Source organism: Rana temporaria, chromosome 5 (genome assembly GCF_905171775.1).
Source record: "Rana temporaria chromosome 5, aRanTem1.1, whole genome shotgun sequence".
Taxonomy (NCBI): Eukaryota; Metazoa; Chordata; class Amphibia; order Anura; family Ranidae; genus Rana; species Rana temporaria.
In genome coordinates this window covers 199,607,479-199,627,539 of record NC_053493.1, presented here as the reverse complement: position 1 = coordinate 199,627,539, position 20,061 = coordinate 199,607,479, and the positions used below count along the sequence as shown (strand labels likewise).

Genomic DNA, 20,061 nt, shown 5'->3' with positions numbered 1-20,061 from the left:
AATACGTGGCACCCAGCGATCAGCTCTTGCGGTGCATAATATAAGCATTATTGGGGTACCGGCTGTGCGCCTGCACTCCCCCAACTCGGAAGTGTTGGATCAAGTATTGGGTACATGATCCATGGCAGTAGAGCCGCCAAGCTCTAAGTGATACCGCCAGAAAGCGGTTAATAATTATTTACAATGATGCTGCTGCCATTTCTAAAAATCCAGATTGCATTAACGTGATTGTGAACCTTTGACTTGTAAAACAACCCCTTCCATTTTAAAATAGAAATGCAAGGCAAAACATATGTATATTGTGACACTGCTGGGCCCTGCTACTGTGGAAAAAAAGGTTAAAGGCACACAGAGTTCTTAAGAATATAGATTGAGGAGCTCCAAAATGCCTGTTCCCAGAGGAGAAAATAGGTCTTTCAGTTTTCTCTGGGTTTTGGCATTCCTGGAGTCCAGAGACTTCAAAGAGCCTTGGGAGTGATGAAGCCTCCTACCATGTGTCCAGGTCTTACTGGAGACCAGCAGGCTATGTATGCAGGTGTACACAGCCATTATAATTAAGGGCATGGCTGTGGCTCAGGGATTCACCTGGGAGATATGAATTCCCCTGCCCAGTGGGCCAAAGCAGGAGGAAGCTGAGAGACAAAAAAGCTGCAAGAAAAGTGCAGAGGTTCCACATGCATTTTTTTTTTTTTTAATAAGTGATAACATAAACTCTATTCTCATTATCATTGCATTGCCGGTGCATTGCCATGAAATGCGATTTGCCATGAAATGTGATGGTCCGCCTCCATCACATCCCATTGGCTCACTCATGTCATGTGACATATACACACGTCATCAGTCTCAGCTAGGCTATTGGCTATCATAGGGAGAGGATCTCCTCCCCCTGTAATAGCTGCACGGAGCTGTAGTAGTAAATGTAGCTTACTCGCACACCCAGGGAGGTCAGCCCCCGTGCAGCTTATCAAAGGGCTAAGAGAGAGGAGAGGGGGGCAGGCAGATGGGAGGCTGCTCCATTATACAGGCTGCCCATGGTGTGTGTGTGTGTGTGCGTGCTGCTGGCCACACAGCCTGAGAGCAGGAGGAGGGGAGAGGCAGCCTATAGATGTGTGTGAGAGATCATTGTTTCTATACATTGTTACACGAGCAATGCACTCACTGCAACACAGGCTGCTCCTCACAGAGCTGTGCATATCACACTGCCTTCTCCTTCCTAACACTATATAGCAGCTACGTGCTTTGATTCTTGGATTCTGCACCCTGGAAATCCCCCATACTCTCCAATACGACTTTTATATTATCTTTTGGTTACACGGGTATCACTCTCAGTTCTATGGAAGGAGCAGGCGCAGAAGATGTGAAGGGGCGACACTTCAGCCCTCATCCACATATATAACTCAAGCTATCACAGGGAGAGGAGATCCTCTCCCTATAATAGCCTAGCTGAGACTGATGACGTGTGTATATGTCACATGACATGAGTGAGCCAATGGGATGTGATGGAGGCGGACCATCACATTTCATGGCAAAACACATTTCATGGCAGTGCACCGGCACCCATGGTTTGGTTTCAGTGAGGAGGCTCTTTGAATACTACTGAGCGGTTATCTTTCCTTTCTATTCTCAGTTGCATGAGTGGCTTAGAGAGGAAAGGGTTCAAACTCTTTGTGATGGGAGAAGGGAGAGGAAGGGAGGGGAAAACAATGCAAAGACAGAGATACACTATGAGTAGCTGTGCATTGACGGTCACCAAGAGGCAGAGAAACCGCACTACACCGATCTTCCTAGAGAAGAGCTGTGCATAGAGCGTGTCAACACAAGTTTGACTGGAGACACTTTAGGCAGGTTGTGCTCCCAAGTACAATGCATGGGGATAAATATGCTTCCTTGACATGGTACTTACCATTTTAGAGATAGATCTTCTCCGCCGCTTCCGGGTATGGTTTTCGGGACTGGGTGTTCCTATTTGATTGACAGGCTTCCGACGGTCGCATACATCGCGTCACGAGTAGCCGAAAGAAGCCGAACGTCGGTGCGGCTCTATACGGCGCCTGCGCACCGACGTTCGGCTACTTTCGGAAAATCGTGACGCGATGTATGCGACAGTTGGAAGCCTGTCAATCAAATAGGAACGCCCAGTCCTGCAGCCCATACCCGGAAGTGGCGGAGAAGATCGCTCTCTAAAACGGTAAGTTTTGCTTCGATTTAAAAGAAAACACCCGATTCCCCTAGACAAAATGAGCCTTAATCTAATGTTAAAAATTAACTTATTGGGTGAACCTCCACTTTAACATACATCAATATTCATTATAATTAAAGAGGGGGAGTCAAAGTTAGTTAGTCAAAGTTTGGTGAGAGACGATTTGCGCTTTTCATGCGCTGCATTAAAGTAGGCAATAATTTACAGCGTGACGAATGTGCGATCTCCATTACGAACGCTCCCCTCTCAAACTTGATTCTGAGCATGCACGTTTTTTTCCCCCCTCTAAAAAGCATACACACGAGCGGTGACAAGAAAAAGACTGACAGGAAACACACCAAGAAGAGACAGAAAGAGAAAATACAAAATAAATATTAGTTAACGCACATAAGGTGGACCGGAACAGATAGGGAGGGAGACGTAGATAGGACAAGTAAGAAACAAGCAATCGTGGTGACAGTCATACAGGAAAGGGGGGACAAGAGAAAAAGATCATGCAGGAATAGTAAGGAACAATCAATTTACTGTACACCATAGTGTGCAAGTTACCACAACACAAGATAACACATATTACATGCATTGGCATAACACCATTTATCCTGAATGGCACCCCAACATAAATTGTCAATGAACGTGCATTGCAGCTAGGTGCATTTCTACCAAGCAAGCGGAGCTGACCCTTCTAAAAGGGGTGGCACTGAGGCTATTGTGTTCCCATGGACTACTCAGGAGTAAGACTAAGCCTGGTAAAATCTGAGCATTACTAAGCACCAGAAAGCATCATGGGGGTTTTACATGTCAACATACAGGAGCCTCCAATCATCCTTGTACACGAAGTCTAAAGAAGAGCACACAGAGGAAGGGGACACCAGAAATAGGGGACAGGATAGATAACAAACTCCTCAGGCACAGAAACTTCCAGACACCGCTGGCCATTTTGAACGCTCCCGCCCTCTCAGTCCGGGCATTGCAGCAGAAGCGGGTCACATGACCCGGTGATGTACGAGCTGAGCCTGATCACATGGCTGTGATGTCACCGGCTGACTTTCCCATTTGCAGCCGAGCGATGCGTTGCTAGGACGGGCGGAGGTGTTGTGTCCTGTAGGGCTCTCCGTACACGGCCAGGGACGGGAAGGAGCTCACACAGCACTATACACACGTATGGAGGTGAGGGGGGCGAACTGACCGGAGCATGGCGGAGCGGAGGAGACACGGTGACAGGTGAGAGGAGCCCTCACTTGGTATAAACGCCTCTTTGTCCTGGAATGACTGCGACATGACACCGGAGGAACTACAAGTAGCAGCGTGCCCGTGTGTAGAGCCCTGCCATAGAACACAGAGGCACATTGTGTGGTGGTGCAGTCCATTGGAGGAGCCTCCTGTACCGGCGTAGTGTACACTTCCATTGCAGAGTCCAGGGCAGAGCAGTCAGGGCTTGCTGTGATAACGGTTCTGGAAACTTTGGTGATTCCTCATGTTCTAGGCTGATCAGGGATTGTTCCTAGGGTGACCAGGGATGGTGTTCCTAGGGTGACCAGGGATGGTGTCCCTAGGCTGGCCAGGGATGGTGTCCCTAGGCTGGCCAGGGATGGTGTCCCTAGGCTGGCCAGGGATGGTGTCCCTAGGCTGGCCAGGGATGGTGTCCCTAGGCTGGCCAGGGATGGTGTCCCTAGGCTGGCCAGGGATGGTGTCCCTAGGCTGGCCAGGGATGGTGTCCCTAGGCTGGCCAGGGCTCTCTTCTATGGATGTGGATGATGCAGCTCCTCACATCTGGATCTGGAACCCTGGCACTCTCTGCCTCTAAGAAGACTCTATTTACTAAAGGCAAACAGGGCTGCTCACTCCAAGAGGGAATTGTCACTTTGTGTAATGAATACTGACTCCCATCATTCAGTCGTGTGACAGAATGTGGACGTGCCTGTAAATTCCATAGGCTGGAGTACAGGACACAGGCTGGATGGTGATAGGTTGATACCTTCCGGGGTTAATGAAGATGCAACTTTTGTCCTGCACTGTAGTCCCCAGGACAAGCTTTATTCTGCGATCACATCATAATTATAGAAGTGACATTTCAGATCCTGGTAAGTCCCCTTCTTCAGGCATGTCAGACTCCGAAATGTCACTTCTATAATTATGATATGATGGCCGAATAAAGCTTTGGACCTGTTCTTGAGATCCTTGCTGTGCTGCTGACATATTTTTTTGCTTCGAAAGTCTTCTGTTTCCAGCTGCTGGTCACGGCAGCACCCACTGACATTTACAGCTGTTTTTCAGGAACGTGTACATTGTAATATTGTGTTTGAACCCCTGTATTCCATCATATGGAATTTACAGGTAAGTCCAAATTCATTTTTTCTTAAAAGAGAAGTATGTCTCCTCCCCCCAATAATCATACTTGGGTGGATACAGCATCGCTCCGATGAGAGCTGAGCATTCAAACATCTCCCTCCTCAATTGGCCAAGACATCAGCAGGAGCCATTGACTCTCACTGTTGTCAATCACAGCCAGTGAGCCAATGACCAGAGATAAAGAGAGAGCCATAAACGAATGAACACACAGCAGCGGCTCAAGAGCGGGCCTACCCCATTACAAGCTGCTTGCTCTGGGAGCACTTGGCAGGAGGGAGGGGCAAGGAGCACCGGAGAGGGACCAGAGAAGAGGAGGATCGGGCTGCTCTGTGCAAAACCATTACACAGAGCAGGTAAGTATAACAAACATGTTATACTTACCTCCACTGTGCAGTTTGTTTTGCACAGAGTGCCCCCGATCCTTGTCTTCTGGGGTCCCTCGGCGGCTGTCTCTGGTCCTCCCCGCAATTAGTCACCACAGTCATGCGAGAGCTCGCATGGTGGTCACTAATTGCAGGTGCGCTCCCGTGATACAGCGAGCGGCTATAGCCGCTCACTGTATCTCTCGGCCCCGTGTGGCGTCACTGGATGTGATTGACAGCAGCGCCAGCCAATGGCTCCATCCACTCTAGCCAATCAGCGGCCAGGCTGAGGATATCGGGACCGCGCGGGACTTTCAAAGGGGTCAGTTAAGTATAACGGGGGCTCGGGGGGGGGGGGGGCGGCAGCATCAGATGTTTTTTCACCTTAATGCATAGATTGCATTAAGGTGAAAAAAACATTTTTCCTTTACAACTCCTTTAATATTTAATATAAAATTAAATGTTGGGTTGCCTGTAAAGTCCATATCTTGTAGTACATGACACTGGCTGGTTATTCATTGGCCCTCCAGGTAGCAGACTACAACCCAGGGCCTGAGAATCTTTAGCCTGTGTTCTGTACTGTACTCCATGTGCAATTTACAGGTAAGTCCAAATTCCTTTTAGGATTATTGAACTGTACAGAACAAAGGTTGAATATTCATAGACCCTGGGTATAGGCGGCTACAATCGGGGTCTATGACTATCCAGCCCATACCCTGTACTGTACAATTAAGATAATCGTTTTTTTTTTTTTTTTTTTTTTTTTTTCATTGCACTTGATTGAGTATTCTTTGCAAAGTGAAATTTTGACACATTCCCTAAGCTAAAGAAAAAATCCCCTGCAAAGTGAACAGCCTATTAGCATTTAGTAAATCAATCCCTCTAGGGTGCCGAAGCACAGACCTTTATATTGTGCATATAGTTTTACAAATTCTGTTTTCCTAATATAAGCCTAGTACAAGTTGGATAACCATATAGGCCTTTTTCAATTTTGTTTATGCAGATGAGCTTGTATGTGTTTGGATCGTAGTCCAGAGCCCATCAGGAAGCTCTTACTGTACTGGATGAATCTGCTGTCAGGGATTCACAGCTACAGTATATACAAGGGGTGTGTATACATGTAGTTGAGGAGTGGGGGATGCCTCAGCTGTCTACAATTGGCCCAGGACAGATGACATCTTTGTTGTGGGTTCGGACTAGGATCCAAACACATCCAAGCTTCTCCCCATTTATATGCAGGATCTTGGTGCCAGTAGGGTTAGGAGTTAAAACAAATCACTGGAGTTATGTTCCATAAAGCCCGTGTGTGTACACACAAAATTGTTCATCTTCTTTTAGTTGGCAATTGTTTCAGTCAAAATATATATATAAAGTCCCATGCCCCAGTGTTCAGATTGGGAAAATATAAAATGCTGCATGACTACAAATGTGGCATTTTTTGCCCGTGTGCGAGAGGCCTTACTCTGTGAGAGGTTTTGTTTCGCAATATAGATTAGTTTCCTCTTTTGTCTGTTGTGAAGAACTTTGTCTTCCGCCTGTTAGCATTGGATGCAGCGATGGTTCGCTTGTGAATCATGTTTAATGGCAACCAGTAAATATGCTTTCTGAACAGGACTTGGAAAAAGGAAGCTGGCTGCTTGTGCTTTGTGCAGACTTGAAGGTTTTATTTCAAACCAGAGTGAGTGAGTATTGTTACTTTCATTTGTTTCTGTCTCCTCACTTGATTTTATATCTGTTTAGATATTCTAGTTCATGTAGTGCAGTTCTATGTATGTGTCCTGATCAGCAGAAGGTCTTGTGTACATGAACATCTGTAAAGTAGGTTTCAGCCATGATCCTCCAGCTCCTTAGGCAGTGTAAATGCCAATGGCACCCTGACAGGGTAGGGCACACCAGTGTTATTTCTGCTTTCAGGCTGCAATCGCTTTTTATGAATGCAGCTTTTCTTTCAAGCACATTCCACTGCTGTTTTTAATTCATTTGTTGTAAATGCAAAAGCATTGCCCTTGCATCTGAAATGCATTTGCTGCCATTGTTGTGCATCTGATGCTTTCTTTGAAATGGCCTTAATATTAAAGAACAAACTTTAACAAAAATAATAAAACTCGCAAACTCAATCTTAAACTTGGCGGCATTGTTTTGCTAATTCCAGGGGATTCTTCTACGAGTTTGCAGCATCCATGTATACAAGCTTGCTGAGAGATCTGTGCATGTAGCTCAGGGAAGATGTCAAATGTGATTTCAATTGCCAGAGCCATCACACTTTCTAGGCAGGAAACCTGAAGATCATTTGTGTCCCTGCCCCCAATGTCATGCTGAAATGATATACTGTACAGCTCATGTAGCGGCATTCCTCTTGTACAGGGTTAAAGGAGAGTGCAACACATGTGCAACAGAAGTCATTGATATGGGGAGTTGGGTTTACCTGTCGTATTTGCTAACTGTACCAATGACTTGTGCAGTTTATACATACAGATAAAGCTTGACTGCTAAATGTCACAAGGATTTTCCACATGAATTGAACATGGCTTTCTGCTGCAGTTAGGTGTCAGTAAACAATAGTAAGCCCAGCTTTTGTTTGTTGGCAGCTATTAAAGTCAAAGTCTATATATAGTGTTACTGTCATGATTCGTTAATGTCAGTAATAATTTTGCTGGCAGTCTGCAACTTCTGAAACATCAGTAAAGTGCACATTTTCTGCTAAGCTGTCCCATATCTATGATTTATTTTTCTCACAGCTTTTATGATTTACAGGACAACTCTAGGAAGCATCAGGGGTGGTGTGGCTTAGTGAAGTGAATTACTTACCCTTGTGCCCCTGATCCAAGCATCTGTATATTCAATTTGTTGTTATCACCCTTAGCTGAGATTGCATTTTAGATGTGTGGAGTTCTGTGACTGGGGGAGCGCAGGTGGCAGTGCCATACATAAAGGGATGGATTTGTTTCTGAACAGTCACACGGCTGATCCTCCTTTTAATTCTCATGCACATCCACTAGCTGATGAATGTTAGGACATTTCCTATTACTATCTGCAGTGCAAGTTTATGCATTTCTATTTCTGCTAATATATTGAAAATTGTAGCAGACTTTCTAGCCAGCATACCCTTTGTAGGGTCGTTTCTGATCTCTAAGACTACCAGTGTAATTGCTTTGTGGAAACATTGAAACTGATGCATGACCTCACCAAATATGTTTTGCACTGTGCAACAATCTTGTCCTGTCTATGACAAATTTGGGCTATTAAATTAGTAATTGGGTGGGGCACTTGTTTAAAAACACTTTGTAGAATTGTAAATATAATAATTATTTTTTTTAAATGATGAAACTTTCAGCAACTGAATTATTAAGGCTTGCTACTGTTAGGACACACAAGTGTTGTGTGTTTTTATTTATTTTCCCACTACAGTGGGTTTAAATTGCATACATACCATGTGCATCCTTTACATAACAATTTCACAGCAACATACTGGCAGGATAATTGACTTCCTCCCAAAACCGTCCCCAGTGTCTGTTTTGTATCTGTGTGTCTGAATGTGGTAGAGTCATTAGACTGTAGACTCCTGTAGTGGCAAGGACTGATGTTCTGCAGTGTATTGAGAAATAATATCAAATTAACAATAGCATTAGTGCCGTATGACAGTCGCAAAGTCTTTGTTGAGCAGCCACTGTGTTGTATATTTAAGAACAGACAGACTAAAAATCATGTATTCATTAAAGCTAAACTCCAGACAGATATAAAAGACAAGCTAGAAGTACAATATGTAAAACGATCCATAAGGTTTAAAAAAGAAATTAAAGGCAAAACGTGTGTATATCTAGATATAGATAGATCATTTCTATCTCTTAAATGGCTCTTTTTTTTTTTTCGGGTGGAGAAACGGCGGTAAACGAACTAATCAAACTAACTGATCGTGGTGGGGGGAGTGGAGCACAGACAGGCTGTTCTCCCAGCACAGCCAGAAAGCTCACCACACTGGGATGAATGTGCTTTACTGCACATACTAGCTATGTCGCACAAGGAAACGATACAAAGCAGGGTGGATATTAATCAAGATTTTAAAAACAGAAAAAATCAAATTTATTTTAATAAAATGCTTTTGGAGTAAAAATATATCCAGTAACCATGAGTTAAAACAAATTTTGCGAATGTTCCCTTATCCTATTGACTTTGCAAATCGATGTGCATTGCAAACTGTATGATTGAATTGGTTCTGATATTGCCGTTTTACTAACCTGACAGATTATTATTCTAAATAGGAAAACGTCAATATGAAAGATTGTAACTACCATCAACAATAAGTCCTTACAATTAAAGCAGTTGTATACCCTGTAAAAAAAAAATTTGTTACACCTGTAAAGGAAAAGCCATAATGAGCTAGTATGCACCGCATACTAGCTCATTACGAAATACTTACCTTAAAACGAAGTGAAGAGAACTTGCCTGGTCCACGCCGAGCGAGATGTCATCTTGCTCCGGCGTGTCTTCCGGGTATCGCTGCTCCATCGCTGTGATTGGCTGGAGCGGCGATTACGTCACTCCCGCGCATGCGCGCAGGAGACTTCAATTCGGCAAGGTCCAGCGGCTGCCGGTCCTTTAGCCGAGGATCTCCGCTGCGCATGCGCCACTGCAATCAGCGGTGCATTGCGGGGGGAATATCTCCTAAACCGTACAGGTTTAGGAGATATTCTTTATACCTACAGGTAAGCCTTATTATATATAGGCTTACCTGTAGGTAAAAGTCAAAAAGTGGGGTTTACAACCACTTTAAAGAGCACCTGTCATTTTAGATCCATCACGGCAGCGCTTGTTAGCGGGCATCTACTCACCTGCTGCCGCCGCGTCCCTCGCCTTGTTGTGTCACTGCCACATCACCAGCCACCCCATTAAAGTGAATGGGACTGAGTCAACAGTGGGTCAGAGATGGAGGAGGAGCTGTGGGACAGAGATGCGTTGTTCTTTAAAAATTATGATTTAAATTAAGCATTTATACTAGTCATTTAAATCGTGATTTAAATTGACTTGATTTAAATCAAATCCACCCTGATACAAAGAGAACCGGATGCTTTTTAACACAAGTATATGGCACAATATACACATATCAGAAATATGAAATGCTGGGATGACATTCTTTAAGGCTTCTTGGTAATCGTTATTCTGCCATTAAATCTATTTGTTAAATGCGGGCATTGTTAGTACTTGGATTTGACCTGATATCAGCCTTTTGCAGTCTCTGCCTAGCATGGCTGACCTGACAGGAAGAGGTGGCACAAAGAGCCAATCATTTCATGTGCTGACAAAAGCATGCTGATAGAAAGCAGAGTGACCCAGAGATGAACTTGTCAGTATGCTACTTTCACTGTCCAGTGTCACAGGCTGTGAGTAGGGCAAGAATGGCCTAGGCCCTAGGATAAGAGGAAGTGGGTTGAATGATGCTAACCGTCAGGCTGGGACATCTAGTGGCAGAATAAGAGTACTGCTGGGGTGGTATGTAGTATTTAGTTATAAGAGTGCAGCTGGTATTTTTGTTTATGGGATTGGTGTTGGTACAAGAATGAGTCCTCATCCGGTGTAAGCACCCAATAGCTAGAGGTGAGCTAGATCAGGGTTTCTCAACTCCAGTCCTCAAGGCGCCCCAACGGGTCATGTTTTCAGGATTTCCATTATTTTGCACAAGTGCTTTGATCAGTTTCACTGCCTTAGTAATTACCATTTCAGAGGTAAAACATGACCTGTTGTGGGGTACCTTGAGGACTGGAGTTGAGAAACACTGGGCTAGATAAAGGCTTTGATGCTTTTCGCCAGGAAAAAAAAAGATGTTTGGTCACTTAGGGTTCACATGACAGGCACCTTGTTGAGAGCATGGTGCTTAATTGGTAGCCACTGTCACTTAAAGCCCTTGTGGGGGAGCAGGGCAATGGCTATAAATGCAGGGCTTTGGTGGTGTCTGTGCCTATTAGTGCTTGAAGCGTAAGCATGTACGGCTGTAGACCTTTATCGGAATCACGCATGAAAAGGAGGGTTATGCTGGGGCTCCAGGGGTTACCGCAAGGTGGAAATGTTGGACAGAAAAATATCAATAGGTATTGATCAAGTCAGTAGCAGTGAGAGCTTTAAAAAAGAAAGGGGGGGGGGGGGGAAGAGATTGAAAAAGTAATTGGATGTGGTATATTGCTACATTTATTTTTTGCTCTCTTCTTTTTTTAATAATGCCTCCATTCTCGAAAATTGTAATAATGCTTTTTCTTGAGATGTAGTATTTTGGCATATATGTGATATACACTGATCAGCCATAACTTTATGATCACTGACGGGTTACGTGAATAACATTAATTATCTAATTTCATTGGCATCTCAAAGTCGGTGGGCTATATTAAGATATATTACCAGGCCTGCGCTATAGCTGAATGATGGCCACGGCGCGGACATGAAAATCCGGGAGGCCATCAATAGACATCCTCCCGTTTGCACGCACAACGCACGCCCGGTGATCAGAGTCACTGAACTCGGGTGATCACAGATCCGTGTAAAGGGCCGGTCCCGGCCCCTTACCAATGTATCAGCTGTCAGACAATGACAGCTGATCACATGATGTAAACAAAGGATTGGTAACCGGCTTTTTTTCCGTTTGGCGTGAGAAGAAAAAAAAAAGATCACTGGCTTGTGTACAAGGGACATTGGTCACGAAGAGGAAGAGGCTATTCTGCCTCATCTGTGCCCACGTGACAGTGCCACCTGCCATTGCCACCTATCAATGCCTACCAGTAGTGCCAATCGGTGCCACCTAGTAATGCTTCCTAATCGGTGTAACCCGTCAGTGCCCATCACTGCCACATGTCAGTGCCCATCGCTGCCACATGTCAGTGCCCATCACTGCCAGTTAGAGACACCAATCCGTACCAATCAATGCTGCCTTGCAGTGCCTGCTCATCTGTGTGGCATAATAGTACCGCCTTATCAATGCCACCTCCATCAGGGCACGTCATAGAAGGAGAAACTACTTATTTTCAAAATTTCACATCTTTCACATTATACATAAAATTGGTCTAACTTTGCTGTTTTTTTCTATTCATTAACCACTAGCCGGCCAGCTTACGCAGATATACTGCGGCAGGTCGGCTCTCCTGGGCGTATCGATGTAAACAAGGCAATTTCATATTTGTCTGCTGCAATGTCGCATTTCCTCTAAAAAATCGCATATCACTGCCATTACCGTAAAAAAAAAAAGTCCCTACAGCTATCCTGTAGTTTGTAGACGCGATAACTTTTGTGCAAACCAATAAATGTATGCCTATTGCGATATTTTTGTAAAAAAAAAAAAAAATGTAGAAGAATATATATCGGCCTATACTGATGAATACATTTTTGTTTTTTGGATATGTATTATAGCAGAGTAAAAAAAAAAATGTTTTTAAAAAAAAAAAAACTGTTGGTGTTTTTTTGTTTATAGCGCAAAACATAAAAACTACAGAGGTGATCAAATACCACCAAAAGAAAGCTCTATTTGTTGGTAAAGGACGTAAATTTTATTTGGGTACAATGTCGCAAGACCGTGCAATTGTCAGTTAAAGCGACACAGTGACTTATTGCAAAAAAAAATGACCTGGTCATTAAGGGGGGCAAATCCTTCCAGGGCACTTAATACACTTCAAGTGTATTTTTTCCCAAAAAGTTGTTTTTGAAAGACCAATGTGCAAATACTATGTGACAACATATTGCAACACTCATTGTATTCTCTAGGGTTTCTGCTAAAAAAAATAACATGTTTGGGGGTTCCAAGTAATTTTCTAGCAAAAATACTGATTTTAACTTTTAAACAAATGTCAGAAAAGGGTTTAGTCTTTAAAGGGGTTGTAAAGGTTTGTTTTTTTATTTTCTAAATAGGTTCCTTTTAAGCTCGTGCATTGTTGGTTCACTTACCTTTTCCTTCAATTCCCCTTCTAAATGTTTTTTCTTTGTCTGAATTTCTCACTTCCTGTTTCTCCTCAGTAAGCTTGCCCCCATCATCCGAGCCGTTCTGGCTGGGGGTTAGTTGGCATGCTCGCCAGAGGTCGACCGATATGGGTTTTTCTCTGGCCGATGCCGATATTTAGAAATCGTGGGCGGCCGATGGCCGATATATGATGCCGATTTTTGCGGCCGATATTTTAGGCCGATTTTTTTTTATTTTTTTTTTATTTTTTGTGGCACTGGATGCCACTAATTGGCACTGAAAGATGGCACTAGCAGAAGGCACTGATTGGCAGGTGGCACTTATTGCCACTGGCAGGTTGCACTGGATGGCACTAAAAGATGGTACTAGCAGATGGCACTGATTGGCAGGTGGCACTAATTGACACTGGCAGGTGGCACTGATTGGCAGATGGCACTTGGCAGATGGCACCGATTGGCACGTGGCACTGGTTGGCACTGACTGGCAGCACTAATTGGCACTGGATGGCAATAGTTAGCACTGGTTGGCATTGGCAGGTGGCACTGATTGCTTTAGTTGGCACTGGTATTGGCACTGGATAGAAGGTGGGACTAATTGGCACTGGATGGTGGCACTGGCAGGTGGCATATGGCACTGGACGGCAAGTGGCACTAATTTGCACTGGCAGGTGGCACTGGTGCAAAAAAAAAATTGTGACACCACCCTCAGTACAGACCCCCTCCAGTATAGACACCCACCCCCCTCCTCAGTACAGACATGATGATGCAGATGTACACACCATCGGCTGTACAGCATAACATAACATGTCTATGCACAGTACACATGTCAGTACACAGGTCAGAGTGAATCAAGATGATACATGTCTAAGCCTTGCACAGCCTCCTGTGAATGTATAAAATCATGTGTTGTGTGCTTTTATATCTGCTGTACACATCCATTGGACATTGTACGCCCAGAGTTCAGCTGTTGTTGCAGATCTTTGTTTTGTATGACATGCTGGAGCTCAAGGAGGGATTAGGCAATCAATGTAAGTAAAAACAAGCATGCTTGATTATTGGCCAATAGACAGGAGCAAGCGCAGGCCCCTCCTCCTCTGTGGGTGTTAACAGAGAGGAGGGCCGCCGCGCTGGGTGTACCAAGATGGCCGCGGCTCCGGAGCTAGGCCGAAGCCGCAGCCTTTCCTGATGCTGTGACTGTGGCGGCAATCCGCGGATTGCCGCCGCGGTCACAGCATCAGGAAAGGCCGCGGCTTCGGGCCAAGCTCCGGAGCCGCGGCACCGATAGTGGCCATGTTAAATATCGGCCAAATTTGGACAAAAATCGGCCGATGACGATTTCTCCAAAACGGCCAAATATCGGCCGACCGATATATCGGTCGACCTCTAATACTCGCCCCCTCCCTTGGGGGGAGATATTTTTATATTGTTATATTGTTATATATTATATTAAATACTCCTATATTTATTCCAGATCTGTTTTTTGCCTGGTTTTCATCTTTTACTGTGTTGCACAAAATTAACTCATAAGTGCATGCTTATAAAGTATGATCAAGCAAAGGGCACCATGACAAGATATGCCAGTTTCCTACTTGACCTTTTCCATGTGAGGTCTAATATGTATATTTTGCACATTATTATTCGTCCGAAAAAAATCCCCATCAGATTCACTTTGACATTAGAGTCCCCATTGGAGTCTAAAGTGGTGGTAAACTGTTATACACCTTATACCTACAGGTAAGCCTATAATGAGGCTTACATGTAGGTACTGTGAATATCTCCTAAACTTGATATATTCAGGTTGCATGCAGCCAGCGACGTTTCCGGCGCATGCACGCAGAAGGTCCAGCATACACTGGAAAGCAGCAGCTCCCGTGTGCATACGCAGGAGTGATGTCATTGCGCCCCCGCCACTCATGTAGCTGAAGGCTCCGAACCAGGAAGGAAGACCAGGGGAGGATGAAAGCCCTCTCAGCTGTGACAGCGCGGTGCTGCAGGGCTTTGTTTTGAGGCAAGTCTCTCATAATGTGCTAGTATGCAATGCATACTAGCACATTACGACATTGCCTTGCAGGGGATTGTTTTTTCTTCAACTGGCAGGGGATATTTCAGAGCTTAATTTAAAAAATAAAGTTCAGTTCCAACACAAAAATGAAGGTAACCCCCCCCCCCCCCAGGGGTGTTTAACCTTCTTCTGCTACACAAGAACACAGGTGCTTAATTCAGCCTCCTGGCTTACCCTTGCAGTGCTGCTGGTTTTGCCCTCACACTTGGCCTTGTCTGGTCCTCTCAGGAAGGCCATCTCAGAAAACTCAGTCTCTGCATCTCTTACAATGCTGCACTGGACAGGGGACCGTATACCTCCTGGGTGGAGCTCTGAATCACTGCCAGCCCCTTGATTAAAAGTCTGTGCACACCTGCCCACACTGCCTGCTGATCTCTAGGAAGCTGTGGACACAGAGTTGGAGTCTTCATCCCTCCCAAGACTCTTCAATCCCCTGGGCTGCAGAACCTGATCCAGAAGATATCAATCCCAGAGAAAACTGCAAAACCAACTTTCTTCATTCAGAATAGATATCCTGACCCCTCACTCTGTGACAGTGCGAACTCTGTGTAATGGTGTGTGCAATATACACAGGTCAAGCCTTTGACTACAATGTCTGACTTGTGAACGATGCAGTAGTGTTTTGGCCAATATTTTTGTAAAAAAAATGAAGTGTGTGTATACAGAGTTGTTGTTTATCTAGTTTTATGCTGCCTTTGTAATAGAAGAGTGGAGGGGGAAGCAGGTGGTTTGCTTAAGAGGCTTATTGAACACACAGTACCTCTCAAAAGTGAATACACCCCTCATATTTTTGTAAAAATGTTGTTATATCTTTTCATGTGCCAACACTAAAGAAATGGCACTTTGCTACAATGTAAAGTAGTGAGTGTACAGCTTGTATGACAGTGTAAATTTGCTGTCCCCTCAAAATAACTCAACACACAGCCATTAATGTATAAAGCACTGGCAACAAAAGTGAGTACACCCCTAAGTGAAAATGTCCAAATTGGGACCAAAATGTCTATGTTGGGGGGGGGGGGGGCACCATTATTTTCAAGCACTGCCTTAACTTTCTTGGTCATGGAGTTCACCAGAGCTTCACAGGTTGTCACTGGCGTCCTCTTCCACTCGTGATGACATCACGGAGCTAGTGAATGTTATTTGCGCTCTTCCACCTTCCATTTGAGGATGCCCCACAGATGCTCAATAGGGTTTAGGTCTGGAGACATCCATCACCTTTACCCTCAGCTTCTTTAGCGAAGCAGTGGTCATCTTGGAGGTGTTTGGGGTCGTTGTCATTAGGGCTGCAACTAACGATTATTTCCATAATCGATTAGTTGGCCGATTATGGTTTTGATTATTCGATTAATAACCTTAAAAAAAAAAAAATTTCTGCGAATTTGCATCTCTTTTTTTTTTTTTTTTTTTTTTTTTAAGACACAAATTGCCACAAAAATACATTACATACTTTCCTGCAGCTTCTCCATTGAAGTATATTTAACCAAAAAACAAAATGGCACAGTTTTGCATTAAATAATAAAAAAAAAAGGTCCTTGCCCTTTCCAAATACGCAGAAGCTGAAAAAATCATGGATGTGAAACCATGTAAATGAACTGTAGTTTGTTTCTGCAAAAAAGACGTGTGACCCAGGCCTGAGATGTTTGATAACATAATGGGGTTAAAAAAACTAAAATTGGTACAAAAAGAGAAAATAATCGCTACTGTAAGGGGTTAATTTTTTACTGTGGGACAGCGAAAGTAATATTTACAGTAGAGATTTGATCTTTTTGTACTATAAAGGGCTAATTATTTTTTTTTTTTAACCCCATTATGTTACTGGCCGATTAATCGATTATGAAAATGGTAATCGATTAATTTCATAATCGATTAGTTGTCGATTAATCGATTCGTCCCTAGTTGTCATGTTGGAATACTACCCTGTGGCCCAGTCTCCAAAGGGAGGGGATCATGCTTCAGTATGTCACAGTACATGTAGACATAGGCATTCACGGTTCTCTCAATGAACTGTAGCTCCCCAGACCATGACACTCCCACCACCATGCGTGACTGTAGGCAAGATACACTTGTATTTGTACTCCTCACCTGGTTGACACCATCTGAACCAAATACGTTCATCTTTGTCTCATCAGACCACAGGACATGGTTCCAGTAATTCATGTCCTTGGGCTGCTTGTCTTCAGCAAACTGTTTGCGGGCTTTGTTGTGCATCATTTTTAGAAGAGGCTTCCTTCTGTGGCGACAGCCATGCAGACCAAGTTGATAGTGTGCGGCATATAGTCTGAGCACTGACAGGCTGCCCCCCACCCTTTCAACTTCTGCAGCAATACTGGCAGCACGCATATGTCTAACTTCTGGATATGACACTGAGCATGTGCACTCAACTTCTTTGGTCGACCATGGTGAGGCCTGTTCTGAGTGGAACCTGTCCTGTTAAAGCGCTGTATGGTCTTGGCCACCGTGCTGCAGCTCAGTTTCATGGTCTTGATAATCTTCTTATTGCCTAGGCCAACTTTATGTGAAGCTACAATTCTTTTTTAATAGGTCCTCAGAGTTCTTTGCCATGAGGTGCCATGTTGAACTTCCAGTGATGAGAGAGAGACACGTTTAACACGCCTGCTCCCCATTCACACCTGAGACCTTGTAAGACTGACGCGTCGCATGACACCGGAGAGGGAAAATGGCTAATTGGGCCCAATTTGGACATTTTCACTTAGGGGTGTACTCACTTTTGTTGCCAGCAGTTTAGACATTAATGGCTGTGTGTTGAGTTATTTTAAGTGGACAGCAAATGTACACTGTTATACAAGCTGCACACTCTCTACTTTACATTATAGAAAAATATAATTTCTTCATGTTGTCACATGAAAAGATATAATAAAATATTTACAAAAAATGTGAGGGGTGTACTCACTTTTGTGAGATACTGTAATTACTGTGCTGTATCTTGTGATACTGATATGCGACGCTGTGCAAGACTTATTTCTCTTCCGAAATGGACGTACACAGCAGCCTCTGACCTTAGGGTTATATCTGCTTCCTTCCAGGAGAGTTAGGCAGAAAAAAAAGCACTCTAAGTGTTAATAACACTTTCCTCAGTGCAGCTCCTCCCAGGGGGCGTGGTTACCCGGGTATAACCCACACCCTGCTCTAGCAGCCTCAGTTTTTCTCTGCCTAACGTCAGGAGAGGACAGGCCCTCTAGAGTCCTGTACTCTGGAGATTTTTTTGCGATTTATTTTTTCGCTTTTTATTGTTTTTTCCCTGCATTTTTGAATCCTGTGATTCTTCTATCAACAGCCGACTGGGTCTTGACTCTTGTAGTCCCCACATGTTCGGCCAACGAGCGTGTGTCGGCCCTCAGCCCAGCTTTGGGTCGTCCACGACATGCCCCATTGCTCCAGGGGCGGCCGGGGAACTTCATGTTCCAGGGCACACATATGACCGGTCTCTATGGCTTTGTCACAGTGTGTCTGGCCGACAGCCATGCCGTTAGTGGACGTTGGTTCTGTCTGGGATACCTCCAGCTGGTGGTCGCAGGACGGGTAAGTAGTGGCCCCTTGCTCAGGTAAGGTGGTATGGCTGGTGTTTTCCCCTGGGAGGTCGACTGAGGGTTCACCCTGCTTTCCTCTCTCCCTTATTTCCCCTCTCTCCTTCCCCATTTTGGATAGTGGCTGTGAGGGGGGGCCTTCTGGGGTCTATTATCACCGGGGCCTGTGTGTATAGCGGGGGCTGTGTTTTTTACTCTGGGGGGTGCTGCTGTATGCTGCTGTGTAGTGTGAGGTGTTTGGTGCATCACTGGAATTTAAACTGCGCCACGGCCGCCATTTTGCCGTGGTCGCGGTTTACATAGCTCCATTAGGGGGACTTTCTGGCGTCCTTGGATATCATGGACGCGTACCTACATGTTCCCATATGCACGAAGCACCAGAGATTTCTGCGCTTTGCGATCGGGGAGGACCACTTTCAGCTTGTGGCCCTCCAGTTCGGCTTGGCCTCGGCACCGTGGGTTTTCACCAAGGTGCTCGCCCCGATACTAGCCCTGCTAAGGCAGCGAAGGATCGCTATAGTGGGATATCTGGACGGCCTTCTCCTGCGAGCTTCCTCCAGGCTCAGAATTAGAGGAGGTAGTGTCTATCACGTGTCAGGCTCTCCAAGAGTTCGGCTGGCTTCTGAATATCCAGAAGTCAGTGTTGGTTCCGTCCCAGAGACTGGAATGCCTGGGACTAGTCCTGGAGGAGAGAGTTTTTCTCCCGACGGAGAAACTGAAGACCCTGCAATCTGCAGTAAAGCAGTTGTCGACCCAGAAGTGGCTGTCTCTTCGATTCTGCATGAGAGTTCTGGGTCTGATGGTGGTCTCTTTCGAGGCGGTCTCGTATGCCCAATTCCACACCAGGAAGCTACAGAATTAAATTCTGTCACGTTGGGACAAGCTCCCGTCTTCTCTGGATTACCATATTCAGTTGAGCCTTCTGGTCAAGTCTTCCCTGGTGCGGTGGCTGACGTCTCCGGTGCTTCGGACCGGGAAGTCTTTTCTACCGTGCCGCTGGACAGTGGTCACGACCGATGCCAGCCTCTCCGGTTGGGGGGGCGTTTGGGGCACCCAGTCAGCCCAGGGGCGTTGGACTCAGGAGGAGTCCCGCCTGCCAATCAATATACTGAAGCTCCGAGCAATCAAGCTGTGCCTTGCCAGGTGGTCCCTGGATCTGCAGGCCCGACCGGTCAGGATCCAGACCGACAACGCCACGGCCATGGCGTACGTCAATCATCAGGGGGACACACGGAGTTCAGCTGCAGCGATGGAGGTCGCACACATCCTTCGGTGGGCTGAGAGGTTCGTTCCGGCTCTGTCGGCCGTGTACATTCCGGGTGTACAGAATTGGCAAGCCGACTTCCTAAGTTGCCAAACACTAGACCAAGGAGAGTGGTCACTCCACCCGGAGGTGTTTCAGAGTCTGTGCCAAAAGTGGGGCACTCCAGACGTGGACCTTCTAGTGTCCCGTCTCAATCGGAAGGTGCCACGGGTTCGTGGCCAGGTCAAGAGACCCGTGGGCGGACGCATCAGACGCGTTGGTGGCACCTTGGGGTCGCTATCGCCTAATCTACGCCTTCCCTCCTCTGAAGCTTCTTCCCCGCTTGCTGCGCAGAGTGGAAGCCGGAG

At 45.4% G+C, this 20,061-nt stretch overlaps 1 protein-coding gene across 2 annotated transcripts in view; it reads left to right on the top strand.

Annotated features, from left to right (window-relative positions):
* Positions 1-3,220: 3,220 nt before the first annotated feature.
* The window catches only part of GALNT1 (polypeptide N-acetylgalactosaminyltransferase 1), a 229,675-nt gene continuing 212,834 nt past the window's right edge, over positions 3,221-20,061 (top strand). The window contains exon 1 of one of the 2 annotated variants that reach the window (XM_040353475.1): positions 3,221-3,421. The gene's annotated coding sequence lies outside the window, so the exon portion shown is untranslated. Of the gene's footprint in view, positions 3,422-6,496; positions 6,590-20,061 lie in introns of those variants that run through there. The other variant, XM_040353476.1, reaches the window with a different exon arrangement.